Genomic DNA, 17,850 nt, shown 5'->3' on the forward strand with positions numbered 1-17,850 from the left:
TCTACCCCCTTAGAAGCTAAGATGCCAAATAAGGGCAAAATCAATTGAAAAAGTGACCAAGACCCTGGAAATAGCTGAAATCACCAGATACCTTTATATAAGGGTTACACCAAAGCATGGTCCTATACTTATAATTATTTGGAAGAATATGTTGTTCTTTCTGAAATTACAAATTACCAACATTTGAGGAATTTGAAAGAGGCTATATTATTTGAGGGGGGCAATAACATTTGAGGGGGCTATATCACAATGTAAGCCGACCGGATACATATTTTGTACAAATGATTCTTCCTGTAATCCCTAGGACTGTCACAAATTTAAAACTCTATCGCAACTTTTGTGGAGTATAGAGCAAAATATTTGAGACCCTTTGTGTTTAAGCTATAGAAAATGGACGCTAAAACGTTTGACACGAAAACCCCTTTTGCGATTTTTATCTACCAACCAAACAATTTCCCAAGTTTAAATTTCCCGCAGTGTAATTACTGACGACAGCGCATAGTCCCCGTATAAAGTTAAATGTTAGTCAAGGTTACTTTTAAGGGTTCGGAAGAATTTTCCGAGGCTTTGAATCCTTTTCTTATAAAAATTTTCAATTCGCTCCACTATTTTGTATAGTGCGCATATTACATATTCGGTATTTTAATGATTGAAGTCCCAACGAATTTTGCATTTTGAGTTCTCATTGTATGGATTATTTCCATGTCTAGTCAATTTTTTGGAGTTTTGGACCTCAGAATCGATAATCATTTCTAAATTGAATACCTGACAATATGACTTAAATTTAACTATCGTAAATAAAGGTTCATCGACTTCGACATCGACTAAAAGTTAGAGACCTTATAAAGTATGTTAAAGAGTAGAAATCTTTGTTGGATAAATTATGTCCGTGACCCTCTTCGTTCGCCGTTTGCAATTAGAGGTCACCAAATTTATTATGTGTCTTTCAAACTTTGCACAGGTTTTTATATTATCCTTAGGATGATTGATGTTACAAAAGGTATATGTTTTTATATAGCCCTCATATAATATTATCTCCTAGTATTCGTCGAAAAATGGGCCCTGATTTGCCCGATTTGAGGTATTTTGAAGGGCTCAAAAGTATTTTTGAGGTTATAAACATTTGTCAAAAAAATTATAACAAAAGTCCACTTTATGATTTATTTTCTATTCCCCAGTAGTGGCTACTAATGGTTCCCCATTAGGCATAGCCTCAATTTAAAAGTACGTTGAGATTTTTAATGTTTTGATGCTTTGAAAAGAATTTTTTAATCAAAATTGAAAATTTGGTATGGCAACATGGTTTTTTCAATAAGAATTTTCAATTGCAAAAGGCATTTTGAAACAATTCTACACAATACTCCATATCAAAATAGAACAGTGATTTTTTTCAGTTCCGCGATTTTTATAGAGGCTCTTCTTGAAATGTTCTTTCACGAAAAGGTTTCCACTGTAATTACAAATAACCAAAAGAAAATTTGAATCTGATCGACCCAGCCGTTCTCTACTGACGTGTTACAATGCTTTTTCAAATTTTGGTGTGACCAGTTCTTCCGGCCCCAAACAGATACCTATTGTTGGAAGAAGAGTGAAGATTACGTCGTATACTAACTGTAGAACAGACATCTTCAAGATTTTGGCAAATATTAGAATTTTAGATAAATCGAAAAAATGGGGCGTGGCCACTTTTTTGCATAAAAACCTTACTCGGGATAGACGAACATTTAGCTGTTCATAACTGATTCAATTACCAACGAACATTTATATATATATATATATATATATATATATATATATATATATATATATATATACATATATATAGAGAAGGCGTGGTCAGTTCCTCAGTGCCCAAACAAATACCAAACAAATGGATGGAAAGTCAACAGTATCTCGTATCATTTTAAAGCTCACGAAGAGTACTTTATAATGCGGACAATATAGAAGAGTTAATAATGGTGATATATATCAGAAAGTCAGGACACATATCTCGGGAAGTATGGACTTCCCCCAGAAATATCAATATCGTTGTGATCAGGAAGCCAAGGACTTACTATGGTAAAAATATCAGCCCGATCCGAGAGGAGCCCATTATGAACCCAAAGGTACTATTGTAGGAAATTTCCTAAAAGTCAAGACCCATATCCCGGGAAGTATAGACTTCCCCCGGGAAACCTATATATTGTTGTGATCATGATCCCGGAGACTACCCCACCTCCAATCTTACTCCATCTTTTATAATAAATAATTTGTTTCTTATGCTTAATTAACTGTGCAGTTACTTACATTTTAATACTTTTTCAGCAGACGCACCGATTTCCTTAAAACCTCCTGGTTTTTCTTCTTTTTATAAGAGAGGGAAGACTCACTTGCTCTTCAAAACGTCTTTTTTTAATTCTGCGGCAACTTTATTTTAAATTTTTTCTTTTATTTTTATAATTGGAAATTGCGCTATAAACTGTAAAAACCACTCCGATTTATTTCACACAGTAACAACGAATGACGCGCTTTTGAAAAACTTGCATAATATGGCTTCACGCAACATTAAACTACAACACTGTTGCCTATGAAAAATATCAACAGAGATGTATTTTTCATGCCGAAACCTTCGTTCCGAAATCGACTCGATTTAAAGAAATCATGATATAAGCCCCAATGTTTTCCCCTTTAGCAGAAGGAACCAAGTAAAATGAATCTCATGTCAACTTTGAAAAGATAAAAATCTTAAAATATGTGAAAATCTAACAACATTAAAAAAATTTATAGATGTATGCATATTTCCTGTGTGGATTTATAAATATTTTGTAGCTTTGTTCCAGTACTGCAAGAAGTTACTATTTTTTTTATTTTTCTCGATAACATAAAGGAATTGTATCTTAGTAAAAAATTTTAGATTCTTGCAAACAAAAATTAAGAGAGAATGAACTAGGTGACTATGAATTACATATAGCGTCGTATGAATGGGTTTATTCGTGTACCCGCTTTACTTTTTTTGTTCTATGAGTTCGTAAAATCGAGTCGATTTTGCACCGCAAGTATAAACGCGCCTAATTTACTTTCTTTTGTTTCTGGATTTTTACGCAAATTTCAGCAAATTGACAACATAAGAAAATAGTGTATACTTTCATTTTCAGGAATACCAAATACTTTAAATCATAAATAAAATGAAATCGTTTGGTATGCAAATATAATAGTCCATTTATATTGAAGTTCTTTATCAGGACTTAGCGCATTATCGGGTTTTATTTTCTTAATTTGATCAAAATCAGCCAGATTTGTCATACAAAATGAATCTTTACTTATTTTAAAACCGGCACAAATCCTCAAATGCAACACTGTTTTTTAAACATAAATCTGAACACTTCCACAAAATCAAAAAGTAACACTTCATATGAGTCAACGTTATATTTTGCATTTTGAGTTATCACAAAGAAAATACTAATTTTGCAGTAATAGTACGTTAACACTAACTGGGTCAAGGTTAAACTTGTCAAATCATTTGCATACACGTCAAATAAATCGACATGAAGAAAGTTAATCTGCAAAACCTCATGTGAAAAAATAAGCAAAATAAAGGAAATAAAGTAGCAATGATTCCTACAGAAATCAAGTTTCATTGAAATTGCTTTTTTAAATATTAAATACAAATAATGCGTATTCAAATGTTGAGATATGCTCTGTCTTAAAACTACAGGGTAGTAGACCCTATTGTAGACCTATTTTTGCCGATAACATAAAGAAAAAACATGTTATTTTCAGATTCTGGAACATATCAAAAATTTAAGGATTTGTTGCTTAAATTGTACGGGATTTTTTAAAATCTAGTGGAGATTTTATTCCGTATAACTGAGCAATAAATCCTAAAAAAGATCCAAAGTTTGGTTTTGTCTTCGGCAAAAAAATACAACACTGTTGACACTTTTGCATACAGTGTTGTAAAACCTTTAGCATATTTTGATGTCATAAGTGACAACAGTGTTGTATTTCCACGTCGTGGTCGGAACGTAACGGAAGAATGTGATAACTTGTTATTGTAGTAAACATTTGTGGGTTTTTGCACATTCTAGTACATAGCAATTGCAAGTCCAAATCTATATTAGTTTATCGGTGAGAGAGTTTATAGTACGTTTACAACTGACTGGGTTAAGCCACTGAATTAAGGTTTAAAAATAAACCCAAATTGGGGTGGTTAACCTCTGTCTCCATCCAATTGACAATTGGAGTAAAAAAATTGTTTGAGTTATTAGACTAATCTTCACAAATTTTCCACAGTCGCACTTTGGTTGGCTTTCGCTTTGTTTTTTATGATTAAATTAGTCCGAAGCTTATTCCGTAATATTTAAACGACTACACTCAATATGTATATTTCATAAATTTCATGTGATTATTGCAAAAACAAAATAAAACTAGTAAGCAAAGGCTACAGTCGGGCGGGGCCGACCGTATAATACCCTACAACACTATAATAAGCCATACAGTTTATATAGGAATGATACTCGAACGCATTCTTCAAGATAGAGTGATAAATAATTTTTCGTGTAGTATGGCTTTAATCTATTTTTTTATATCCAATTTAAAAATTGGACTCAAATGCTGCTCGTTTCGAATTATCCTATATCTAGAAAATGGCAAAAGTAAAACATTATTGTTTTTTTTACCGAAACCATGTGGGCATGCTCATTATCGTAGCATTTAACCCATATTTACCCCCTCTGTATCTCCAAATATAGACTCTTCTACATGATTTGCTTTTCTTTCAACGAAATCTGCATAAAAATGCCAGAAGTTCGTCTTTTGTATATTTGTAATTCCGCCTGGAAGTTATTTTCAGGATTTCGGTAAAATGAAAATGTTCGAATTTTTCGCACAAAAATAGTCGTCCATTCTACCCGCTGTCCTGAACTCTAACCTGATGCGATATTTCGTGTTCTTTGGTCTCTTATTGTGCCCTTTTTAACGGCTGCAAAATCAGAAAAATTTTTAGTTGCTGGTCCATTTCAGCCACTAAATATATTGCGGAAATCTTCAATAACAATAGGCCTAACATTTTTGAGCCTAACCCTACCCTCGTGAAAATTTTCGTGAAGATCGGACGATAATTGCAATCTGTATATTATAATCCCAACCTGTGTTGTAAGGTAAAAAAATATTAGTAAATGTATATTCAATATTCGTGAAGATCGGACGATAATTACAATCTGTATATTATAATCCCAACCTGTGTTGCAAGGTAAAAAAATATTAGAAAATGTATACTTCAATATTGTAAGTCAAAATGAGAAAATCACATGCGATAAAAAATATGAAAAAAATAAAAAATATCACAAAATATTACAAAATGCATATTATCGTCATTACTAAAAATATTCGCGGTTTATTGAAAAATTTGATTTTTTCAACACAAAATTCGGGGTCTATTTTACCCGCTAAATATTATCCGATGTCCACCAAAATTAAAAGACTTCTGGCCAATGCTAAGCTCTAGCCCCATGCTAAATTTCGCTTGGTCTATAATTGTGACCTGTACAGCCACTTCAAAATCAGACATTTTTTCAGTATTTGGTCCATTTCAACCCCTAAACATGTGGCGATCATCTCCAAAAACAATAGGCTACTATTCCGACCCTAACCTCACCTTCGTGCAAAATTTCGTGAGGATCGGACCATAATTGCGACCTGTAGCGTGAATACAAATTAACATGGACAGACGGACGGACGGACATACATAGCTAGATCGACTCAGCTCGGCGAGCTAGGAAGATCCATATAACACATAGTGTTGTAGGGTATAAATATGCAGCATTCTGTTACAGATTTTATGTTTTCTTTGTCAGAATTGAAATAATTTTCCATTAATTTGCCAACGTTCGTGTTAGGATGTTTATGCGTTAAAGAAAACATGCAGGCAGTCCAAAGTTGTCACTTCCAGTAATAGTGAACGGCGTCAAATATTGTAGAAAATTGGTTGAAACTCGGCAACCCTACCGGAGTAAACATAAATTTTTTAAATAAAATGAATATATATAATGTTTGCAGGCTAAACATCAAAACAATTATTTTTTTTTAGAATGAGAAATAGTTAAAATACCATAGGAGCATAAACAGTACATTTGTATATTTTGTGTCCCCAAAGAGATCACAGCATATAAAAAGAATTGGGGACTATCCCCAATATGGTCAACTGTCCTCAAAGAGGTCAAATCCTCCAAAAACTGTCCCCAAAAAATGCGACATATATATATATATATATATATATATATATATATATATATATATATATATATATATATATATATATAATTATATATATATATATACCTCCAAAAACTGTCCCCAATATATATATATATATATATATTGGGGACAGTTTTTGGAGGTATATATATATAATTATATATATATATATATATATATATATATATATATATATATATATATATATATAATTACTCCAATTTTGATTATAAGTAATGACTTGATTATGAGTAATGACTCCATGACTAAATAAAAATTAATATTCATGGCAAAAATTATTATTACCCTCGGTTTTAAATATTTTGAATAGCCTGATCTTATTTTTCAGCTATAGGCTTTAATTTGAGTGTTAAATACCTATATGATAAAGAACATCTATAATAGCCCCACGTGAAAATTCAGCTCATTTTTTGATATTGTAAAAAGCATTCAAATGAGCTATAATTTTAAATTTGTATTTCCAACGTCTAAAATCCCGTACTGCGTGGTATTTAGTTTTGTCCACCTCATACTTGAAGGCAGAATGTTTTCAGAATAGCCAAAAAAAATACACCTTTGCTCCGATTACCATAAGTTGGGCATTAATTGTTTGTCATTTAAATTGTGCGGTGGAGATCCAATAAAGTTACATTATAATTTCGTATTTTTTTCATGTTTTTGCCACAATTTCCGACTGAATGAGTCCCAGATTGACATTTCGGAGTTTATTTCATATAGACGTACATCCCAAATCTACGTTCCCAACCAATATTCTCTTGGGGGTTACAAATTCAATAGAATACCAAATTTTCTTTTCTGACCACACATTGGTTGGGAAAGTGGACTTGGGGGGTATACTAATGTGGGGACTATACTTAAATAAATTCCTATGAGGATAATTATCTGTAAGATGATTTTCTACCCCAGGGTTTTTTACCCCAGGTAGCCTCAAGACTAAGATAAAAAATGTATAAGAAATAAAAATAAAATAAAAATGTATAAGAAGAGGTTTTCTTCCCTCTTAGAAAAAAAAAAGTTGTCAAATAAGGGCCAAAAAATGAAAAAGTGGCCAAGACCCCGAAAATACCTTAAATCATGTGATGGTGATACCAAAACGTGATAATTTTTTGCAAAGATGGTTTCTTCTTAAATTATCAACATAAGCTACAATTAGTACGAAAAATATGGTTAATATGTAGAATATACTTGAAATCGGGTTGTTCCGTTATCAGGGGTTATGATCCATATTATGACCTGCCAAAGCGATTAAAGGTATCTTGAATGTTTAGGTAGAATTTCTATTTTGCGTTCTTTATAGTCGGTATTTGACTGATTGCAGTCCCAATGTATTTTGCATTTTGTGTTCTCATTTGACAATTTATTGTCAGATGAAAGAAGCAGGTCCACTTTTTGAAATTAACCCCATAACGCTTCTTCGGTCATTTTTGTTTGTTTAAATGTAAAGCACGATGTAGGTCCTGGAGTAGAAAGCATTTAACATCGTATTGCGCCCTCATTTCATTTTTAATATTATTCATTCAGATTTTCAAATCAATAAAAAATGTACACTCCAATATAGAAAAAGGAAAAAAAATCTTCAAGTGGTTCGCTGATTTTTTTGCGGCAAATTTTTAAAGGTGATTACGAAGTTTGTCGGTAGAATGTACTATTATTTTGAAATTCGATTCCATTGAAAAATTGTCGATTTTTCCCGTTTCTAGAATTTTCATATAAAGCGATAACGGATAAAATTGTTATTTATAGATTTTATGCATTTATTGGGTATTACGAATAAATACATAAAATCTAGAAATAGCAGTTTTATCCGTTGTGGCTTTATATTACCCAAAAAAAAAAACCTACAAATCATATTAGAATTAAAAAAAAAAACACTACAAATGTACATTCGAAAATAGTAAGTCAAAATGGAAAAAAAAATATACAATATAAAACATTACTATTGTACATTTTGAAAGTCAAAATGAAAATGTTCAAATTTCACATTTTTACGCGATTTTTTTTAATTTTATTCTTTTCTCCCAAGAGGCAATTCCGAATTTGTCTAAATCCTTAAAATCAGACCGGCGGTCTTTATGTAATAGGAGTAGTAACTAACACAACTTTCTTTTACATATAGAGAGATAGATTTAAAAGTAGGCGCGTTCCTCAGTCCCTAAATAAGTACTTAGGGTTGGATGGAAAGCCAACAGCATCTCGTGTAATAATTCTCAAACCGATATCTTCACTATTTTGGCAAATATAAAGATTTTAGATGAATCGTAATAGTGGGCGTAAAAGGAGGCGTGGTCAATATTTTTTTCTTTATAAACCTAACTCGGGGTATGACGAACGTTTGTACAAAAAATTATGCAAATCGGTCCAGCCGTTTTCAACTGATTCCGTTACCAACAAACAACAATTGATTTTTATATATATAGATTTTTGATTCCAAAAGTATTAAATTTAATTTACTTAAATCGATTATTAAGTTAACGCCACCACTAATTATACCCTACACCACAAGGTGGTCAGGGTACTATGCCTTTATGCATTTGTTTGTAACAGGCAAAAGGAAACGAGATAGACCCATATTTCCTTTTGATGATCTGCATAGAATCATTTTCTGAGTTGATTTATGCATGTCAGTCCGTCTGTCCGTCCGTCTGTCCATGTATTCTTGTGAACAAAATGCAGGTCGCATTTATTATCCGATCGAGATGAAATTTTCCAAACAACATTTGTTTGGCCCAAGGACGAACCCTATTGAAATTGGAGATAATCGGTAAAAATTTAGATATAGCTCCCATATATATCTTCGTCCGATCTGCCTACAAACAAGCACCATCACACGCGTTGGAAGATACTCAGTGACGAAAACCGATATTTTCTCGTAATAAATGATCGGAGCTCATTTATTACAGAAGGAGAGCAGAGGACACTGTTGCCGTCTTTTATTTATTTATTTATTTATTTTTTTTTTTTTTGCAATTATTTCATTATTTGGTCAATTCCATTCTTAGTTATTTAAGTTTAAATTTCAAAACTGCCGACTACTGGGACATGCCGAACTTAGGCGCATTTAAACTATATACCTTTTGTAACATCAATTAGCCTGTGCAGAGTTTGAAAGACGTATATTAAATTTGGTGGCCTCTATCGTAATTGCAAATGGTGAACGGAGAGGCTCACGGACATAATTTAATCGACAAAGATTTCTACTCTTTCACATACTTCTTCTTTTAGAAATCGATGAATCTTTATTTATGATAGTTAAATTAAAGCCATATTGCCAGGATTACAATTTAGAAATTACTATCGATTCTGATGTCCAAAACTCTGAAAAATTGACTAGATATGGAATTCATCCATCCAATGAGAACTCAAAGTGTAAATGCATTGGACATTATCTACCGGAATTATTTAAAATTTTGTATTCACCGGAATTGTTTCAAATTTGGTATTTGATATTCGTTAAGGGTGTTTCAGCCTATGACAGTTGTTTGTCTGCACAGGTCCATGTCTTCGTATAGCCCCCATATAACGGTACCTCCCGGAGTTGTTTCAAATTTGGAATTTGAAGTTCGTAATGGATACTTCAGTCTAAAACAGCAAATTGTCTGTGCAGGTCCACGTCTTCGTATAGCCCCATATAACTGTACCTCCCAATTTTTTGTATTTTGATGACTTTATCTACTTTATTACCGATTTTTTTAGGTTTCTCATTTGAATATTTTTTGTACAAACTTTCGTCATACCCCGAGTTAGGCTTTTAAAGAGAAAAATATTGACCACGCCTACTTTACCGCTCACTATTTTGATTTATCTAAAATCTTTATATTAGCCAGATAATGAAGATATCGATTTGAAAATTATTACACGAGATACTGTTGACGTTCCCTCCAACCCTAGGGATTTATTTGGGTGTTGAGGAGCTGACCACGCATACTTCTAATCTATATATATAATAACCAATTGCTGTTCGTTGGTAATTGAATCAGTTGAGAACGGCTGGAACGATTGGTGCATTTTTTTAATATTCGTCCTACCACGAGTTACGTTTTTATGCAAAGAAAAATTGACCACGCCCAACTTTACGTCCATTTTTCGATTTACCTAAAATCCTATTTGCCCAAATAATGAAGATATCTGCTCCATAGTTAGTATACAACATAATATTGACTCTCCCTCCAAGCCTAGGTATCTGTGTGGGTCTGAGGAGCTGCCCACACCACTTTTTTAGATCTATATGTAAATTTTTTTAAAAAAGCATAGTAAAACTTCAGTTGAGGATGACTTATTATTTATTTGTAATTACACTGAAAACGTTTTCAAGAAAGAAAAATTTGGAAAAAGTCTCTAGAAAAATTGCAGAACTGTATTACCTGTATGGAATAGAAAATTCTTATTAAAAACCCGAGAATTTTTGCATATTTTGTGTACATGCCGTTATACTCCTCGAAGCATCAAAACATTTAAAGCTCAACGTGATTTTAAACAGTTATTGCCGTTATTGATTTCACAATACTCAAAACATTAAATGTCAACTTACAATTCATTCCGTAGAAATTGTAACAAAAACATGCCATAATTTAATCGACAAAGATTTCTACTTTTTAATATAATTTATGGGGTCCCTAACTTTTATAAACCGATGACACCTTTTGTATGATAGTTAAATTAAATATATTAAATGTAACTTTCCAGGATTTCTATTTAGAAATTACAATCGATCGTGCGGTCGGAACTACCGAATTACCGATTCCCGGGTCAAACTTTTTAGGGTCCTTTTTTAATTCCATAAATGTTGGTTATTTGAGATTTTAGAATGAACAAAACATTCTTTCAAATAATTATAAGTGTAGGACCAAGCTTTGGTATAACCCTTATATGAAGGCATCCACTAATTTCAACTATTTTCAGGGTCTTGGTCACATTTTAGGTCATCTCAATGTTTTGTCAATGTTTTGGAGTAGCGCTCATATAAAGGTTCCTCCTGGTTTTACCTATTTCGAGGGTTTTGGTTATATTTTCGAATCGATTTGGCTTAAAATGTGTGTTTAGGCTACTTTGGTAGAGAACCATCCTACATGGAACTATTACAACAGTTGATGTATACTGTTTAATAAATGTGCTATATTATTTGGGTTTCCAACTCTCAAATTAAAACCTCTGGCTGGAAAATAGGATCAGGTTTTTTGAAACACTATGAATTGCCCGGTACGTGAACCTATATTGACATTTTTGAAATGCATATTTATTGCTCTTTAGTTATTTATACTAAAAATTGTGCCACTTATGTGAGCCAGATGTGTGAATTATTATCTTTAAAAACTATGCGTTAAAGACTAAATTTCAGACCGACAACGCGGTTTGGACCAGCTAGTCTATATATATAAATATCAATTGTAGTTCGTTGGTAAGAATCAGTTGAAAACAGCGGGAACGATTTGGATAATTTTAATTGTTCGTTCGTTTATGCAAAGAAAAACTGACCGCGCCCAATTTTACGCCCATTTTTTCGATTTACTTAAAATCCTAATATTTGCCAAAATTATGAAGATATCTGTTCCACAGTTAGTATACGACGTAATCTTGACTCTCCCTCCAACTCGAAGTATCTTTTTGGGGTCAGAGGAACTGGCCACACCTACTTCTTTAAATCTATATGTAAGAAATTTAGATAAGTATAGTAACACATCAGTTGAGAACGGCTGGGCCGGCTTTTGGTTATTTGTATTTACAGTGGAAACGTTTTCATGAAATAATATTTTGAGAAAAATCTCTGGAAAAATCGCAGAACTAAGAAATTGACTGTTCTATTTTAATATTTAATTTTGTGTAGAATTGTTTTAGAATGCCTTTTAGAATAGAAAATTCTTTAAAAAAAAAAAAACAAGTAAGCAAAGGCGGCGCCGACCATGTGATACCCTACAACACTACAATTGGTTCGAAGTCTCCTTATGTCCAAATCCATTTTGGAAGATTTTGTTTTTGAAATAATCCCCCTGTCCTTAACGCTCTTCTGATGCGAAATTCCTTGTCGATTAGTTTTCAATTGTGGTCTATAGAGCGACTACAAATTTAGAAAAATTTAATTTTTTTTGTCCATTTGAATCCCTAAATGTACACATTAAGTACAATAGGCTTTAATTCTGACCCTAACCCTACCGCCATGCAAAATTTCGTGAGGATCGAACGATTATTGCGACATGCATATAATATCCTCAAAGGTAGTGTTGCGGAGTGTAAAAATTTAAAAAATTCACAACTCAAATTGAAAAAATCGCATGCGATAAAAATATGACAAAAATTAAAAGAAAAATTCTTGGCTATCAGCATCACTTTAATGGTCAGAAGGGACCTTTTAATGTATTTGTGATATGGCTGGGATTAAAAATATTCGCAGGTTAATGGAAACTATCCTATTTTCTTACATAAAAGCTAGGGTCTATTTTACCCGCTTAATATTGTCCGATGGTCTTTTGAAAGATGTAGGATGTACGTAGGTCACTCATTTCATTTTTAATATTATTCATTCAGAATGCCAAATTGAAGAAAACTCACACCAAAAAGATTTTTTTCATTCACATTTTTATTGGCATATTTTACCGCGATTTTTTTTTTTTTTGCCACAATACCAATTCTTTAAAATTCAATATGATAAGCCAAATTGAAAAATCATTCAAAATTATAAATTATATAAAACTAGCTGGCCCGATCCGCGTTGCCGGTTCGTAGTTTTAGTCTTTAATGCAGAGATGAATCAGAAGGCACTTTTATATGGGCGCTTCTCCGAAAAATTGACATTAAAAAATTTCCGTGAAGACATCTTCTACCCCCTTAGAAGCTAAGATGCCAAATAAGGGCAAAATCAATTGAAAAAGTGACCAAGACCCTGGAAATAGCTGAAATCACCAGATACCTTTATATAAGGGTTACACCAAAGCATGGTCCTATACTTATAATTATTTGGAAGAATATGTTGTTATTTCTGCAATTACAAATTACCAACATTTGAGGAATTTGAAAGAGGCTATATTATTTGAGGGGGGCAATAACATTTGAGGGGGCTATATCACAATGTAAGCCGACCGGATACATATTTTGTACAAATGATTCTTCCTGTAATCCCTAGGACTGTCACAAATTTAAAACTCTATCGCAACTTTTGTGGAGTATAGAGCAAAATATTTGAGACCCTTTGTGTTTAAGCTATAGAAAATGGACGCTAAAACGTTTGACACGAAACCCCCTTTTGCGATTTTTATCTACCAACCAAACAATTTCCCAAGTTTAAATTTCCCGCAGTGTAATTACTGACGACAGCGCATAGTCCCCGTATAAAGTTAAATGTTAGTCAAGGTTACTTTTAAGGGTTCGGAAGAATTTTCCGAGGCTTTGAATCCTTTTCTTATAAAAATTTTCAATTCGCTCCACTATTTTGTATAGTGCGCATATTACATATTCGGTATTTTAATGATTGAAGTCCCAACGAATTTTGCATTTTGAGTTCTCATTGTATTGATTATTTCCATGTCTAGTCAATTTTTTGGAGTTTTGGACCTCAGAATCGATAATCATTTCTAAATTGAATACCTGACAATATGACTTAAATTTAACTATCGTAAATAAAGGTTCATCGACTTCGACATCGACTAAAAGTTAGAGACCTTATAAAGTATGTTAAAGAGTAGAAATCTTTGTTGGATAAATTATGTCCGTGACCCTCTTCGTTCGCCGTTTGCAATTAGAGGTCACCAAATTTATTATGTGTCTTTCAAACTTTGCACAGGTTTTTATATTATCCTTAGGATGATTGATGTTACAAAAGGTATATGTTTTTATATAGCCCTCATATAATATTATCTCCTAATATTCGTCGAAAAAATGGGCCCTGATTTGCCCGATTTGAGGTATTTTGAAGGGCTCAAAAGTATTTTTGAGGTTATAAACATTTGTCAAAAAAATTATAACAAAAGTCCACTTTATGATTTATTTTCTATTCCCCAGTAGTGGCTACTAATGGTTCCCCATTAGGCATAGCCTCAATTTAAAAGTACGTTGAGATTTTTAATGTTTTGATGCTTTGAAAAGAATTTTTTAATCAAAATTGAAAATTTGGTATGGCAACATGGTTTTTTCAATAAGAATTTTCAATTGCAAAAGGCATTTTGAAACAATTCTACACAATACTCCATATCAAAATAGAACAGTGATTTTTTTCAGTTCCGCGATTTTTATAGAGGCTCTTCTTGAAATGTTCTTTCACGAAAACGTTTCCACTGTAATTACAAATAACCAAAAGAAAATTTGAATCAGATCGACCCAGCCGTTCTCAACTGACGTGTTACAATGCTTTTTCAAATTTTGGTGTGACCAGTTCTTCCGGCCCCAAACAGATACCTATTGTTGGAAGAAGAGTGAAGATTACGTCGTATACTAACTGTAGAACAGACATCTTCAAGATTTTGGCAAATATTAGAATTTTAGATAAATCGAAAAAATGGAGCGTGGCCACTTTTTTTGCATAAAAACCTTACTCGGGATAGACGAACATTTAGCTGTTCATAACTGATTCAATTACCAACGAACATTTATATATATATATATATATACATATATATATATATATATATATATATATATATATATATATATATATATATATATATATATATATATATATATATATATATATATATATATATATATATATATATATATATAGAGAAGGCGTGGTCAGTTCCTCAGTGCCCAAACAAATACCAAACAAATGGATGGAAAGTCAACAGTATCTCGTATCATTTTAAAGCTCACGAAGAGTACTTTATAATGCGGACAATATAGAAGAGTTAATAATGGTGATATATATCAGAAAGTCAGGACACATATCTCGGGAAGTATGGACTTCCCCCAGAAATATCAATATCGTTGTGATCAGGAAGCCAAGGACTTACTATGGTAAAAATATCAGCCCGATCCGAGAGGAGTCCATTATGAACCCAAAGGTACTATTGCAGGAAATTTCCTAAAAGTCAAGACCCATATCCCGGGAAGTATAGACTTCCCCCGGGAAACCTATATATTGTTGTGATCATGGTCCCGGAGACTACCCCACCTCCAATCTTACTCCATCTTTTATAATAAATAATTTGTTTCTTATGCTTAATTAACTGTGCAGTTACTTACATTTTAATACTTTTTCAGCAGACGCACCGATTTCCTTAAAACCTCCTGGTTTTTCTTCTTTTTATAAGAGAGGGAAGACACACTTGCTCTTCAAAACGTCTTTTTTAATTCTGCAGCAACTTTATTTTAAATTTTTTCTTTTATTTTTATAATTGGAAATTGCGCTATAAACTGTAAAAACCACTCCGATTTATTTCACACAGTAACAACGAATGACGCGCTTTTGAAAAACTTGCATAATATGGCTTCACGCAACATTAAACTACAACACTGTTGCCTATGAAAAATATCAACAGAGATGTATTTTTCATGCCGAAACCTTCGTTCCGAAATCGACTCGATTTAAAGAAATCATGATATAAGCCCCAATGTTTTCCCCTTTAGCAGAAGGAACCAAGTAAAATGAATCTCATGTCAACTTTGAAAAGATAAAAATCTTAAAATATGTGAAAATCTAACAACATTAAAAAAATTTATAGATGTATGCATATTTCCTGTGTGGATTTATAAATATTTTGTAGCTTTGTTCCAGTACTGCAAGAAGTTACTATTTTTTTTATTTTTCTCGATAACATAAAGGAATTGTATCTTAGTAAAAAATTTTAGATTTTTGCAAACAAAAATTAAGAGAGAATGAACTAGGTGACTATGAATTACATATAGCGTCGTATGAATGGGTTTATTCGTGTACCCGCTTTACTTTTTTTGTTCTATGAGTTCGTAAAATCGAGTCGATTTTGCACCGCAAGTATAAACGCGCCTAATTTACTTTCTTTTGTTTCTGGATTTTTACGCAAATTTCAGCAAATTGACAACATAAGAAAATAGTGTATACTTTCATTTTCAGGAATACCAAATACTTTAAATCATAAATAAAATGAAATCGTTTGGTATGCAAATATAATAGTCCATTTATATTGAAGTTCTTTATCAGGACTTAGCGCATTATCGGGTTTTATTTTCTTAATTTGATCAAAATCAGCCAGATTTGTCATACAAAATGAATCTTTACTTATTTTAAAACCGGCACAAATCCTCAAATGCAACACTGTTTTTTAAACATAAATCTGAACACTTCCACAAAATCAAAAAGTAACACTTCATATGAGTCAACGTTATATTTTGCATTTTGAGTTATCACAAAGAAAATACTAATTTTGCAGTAATAGTACGTTAACACTAACTGGGTCAAGGTTAAACTTGTCAAATCATTTGCATACACGTCAAATAAATCGACATGAAGAAAGTTAAACTGCAAAACCTCATGTGAAAAAATAAGCAAAATAAAGGAAATAAAGTAGCAATGATTCCTACAGAAATCAAGTTTCATTGAAATTGCTTTTTTAAATATTAAATACAAATAATGCGTATTCAAATGTTGAGATATGCTCTGTCTTAAAACTACAGGGTAGTAGACCCTATTGTAGACCTATTTTTGCCGATAACATAAAGAAAAAAAAACATGTTATTTTCAGATTCTGGAACATATCAAAAATTTAAGGATTTGTTGCTTAAATTGTACGGGATTTTTTAAAATCTAGTGGAGATTTTATTCCGTATAACTGAGCAATAAATCCTAAAAAAGATCCAAAGTTTGGTTTTGTCTTCGGCAAAAAAATACAACACTGTTGACACTTTTGCATACAGTGTTGTAAAACCTTTAGCATATTTTGATGTCATAAGTGACAACAGTGTTGTATTTCCACGTCGTGGTCGGAACGTAACGGAAGAATGTGATAACTTGTTATTGTAGTAAACATTTGTGGGTTTTTGCACATTCTAGTACATAGCAATTGCAAGTCCAAATCTATATTAGTTTATCGGTGAGAGAGTTTATAGTACGTTTACAACTGACTGGGTTAAGCCACTGAATTAAGGTTTAAAAATAAACCCAAATTGGGGTGGTTAACCTCTGTCTCCATCCAATTGACAATTGGAGTAAAAAAATTGTTTGAGTTATTAGACTAATCTTCACAAGTTTTCCACAGTCGCACTTTGGTTGGCTTTCGCTTTGTTTTTTATGATTAAATTAGTCCGAAGCTTATTCCGTAATATTTAAACGACTACACTAAATATGTATATTTCATAAATTTCATGTGATTATTGCAAAAACAAAATAAAACTAGTAAGCAAAGGCTACAGTCGGGCGGGGCCGACCGTATAATACCCTACAACACTATAATAAGCCATACAGTTTATATAGGAATGATACTCGAACGCATTCTTCAAGATAGAATGATAAATAATTTTTCGTGTAGTATGGCTTTAATCTATTTTTTTATATCCAATTTAAAAATTGGACTCAAATGCTGCTCGTTTCGAATTATCCTATATCTAGAAAATGGCAAAAGTAAAACATTATTGTTTTTTTAACCGAAACCATGTGGGCATGCTCATTATCGTAGCATTTAACCCATATTTACCCCC

General features: G+C 32.3%; 1 protein-coding gene across 4 annotated transcripts in view; it reads left to right on the forward strand.

Annotated features, from left to right (window-relative positions):
• The window catches only part of LOC101901823 (protein cortex), a 140,184-nt gene that overhangs the window by 79,297 nt on the left and 43,037 nt on the right, over window positions 1-17,850 (forward strand). The gene's annotated exons all lie outside the window — the stretch shown is intronic.

This window comes from Musca domestica, unplaced genomic scaffold (genome assembly GCF_030504385.1).
Source record: "Musca domestica strain aabys unplaced genomic scaffold, Musca_domestica.polishedcontigs.V.1.1 6, whole genome shotgun sequence".
Lineage (NCBI taxonomy): Eukaryota > Metazoa > Arthropoda > Insecta > Diptera > Muscidae > Musca > Musca domestica.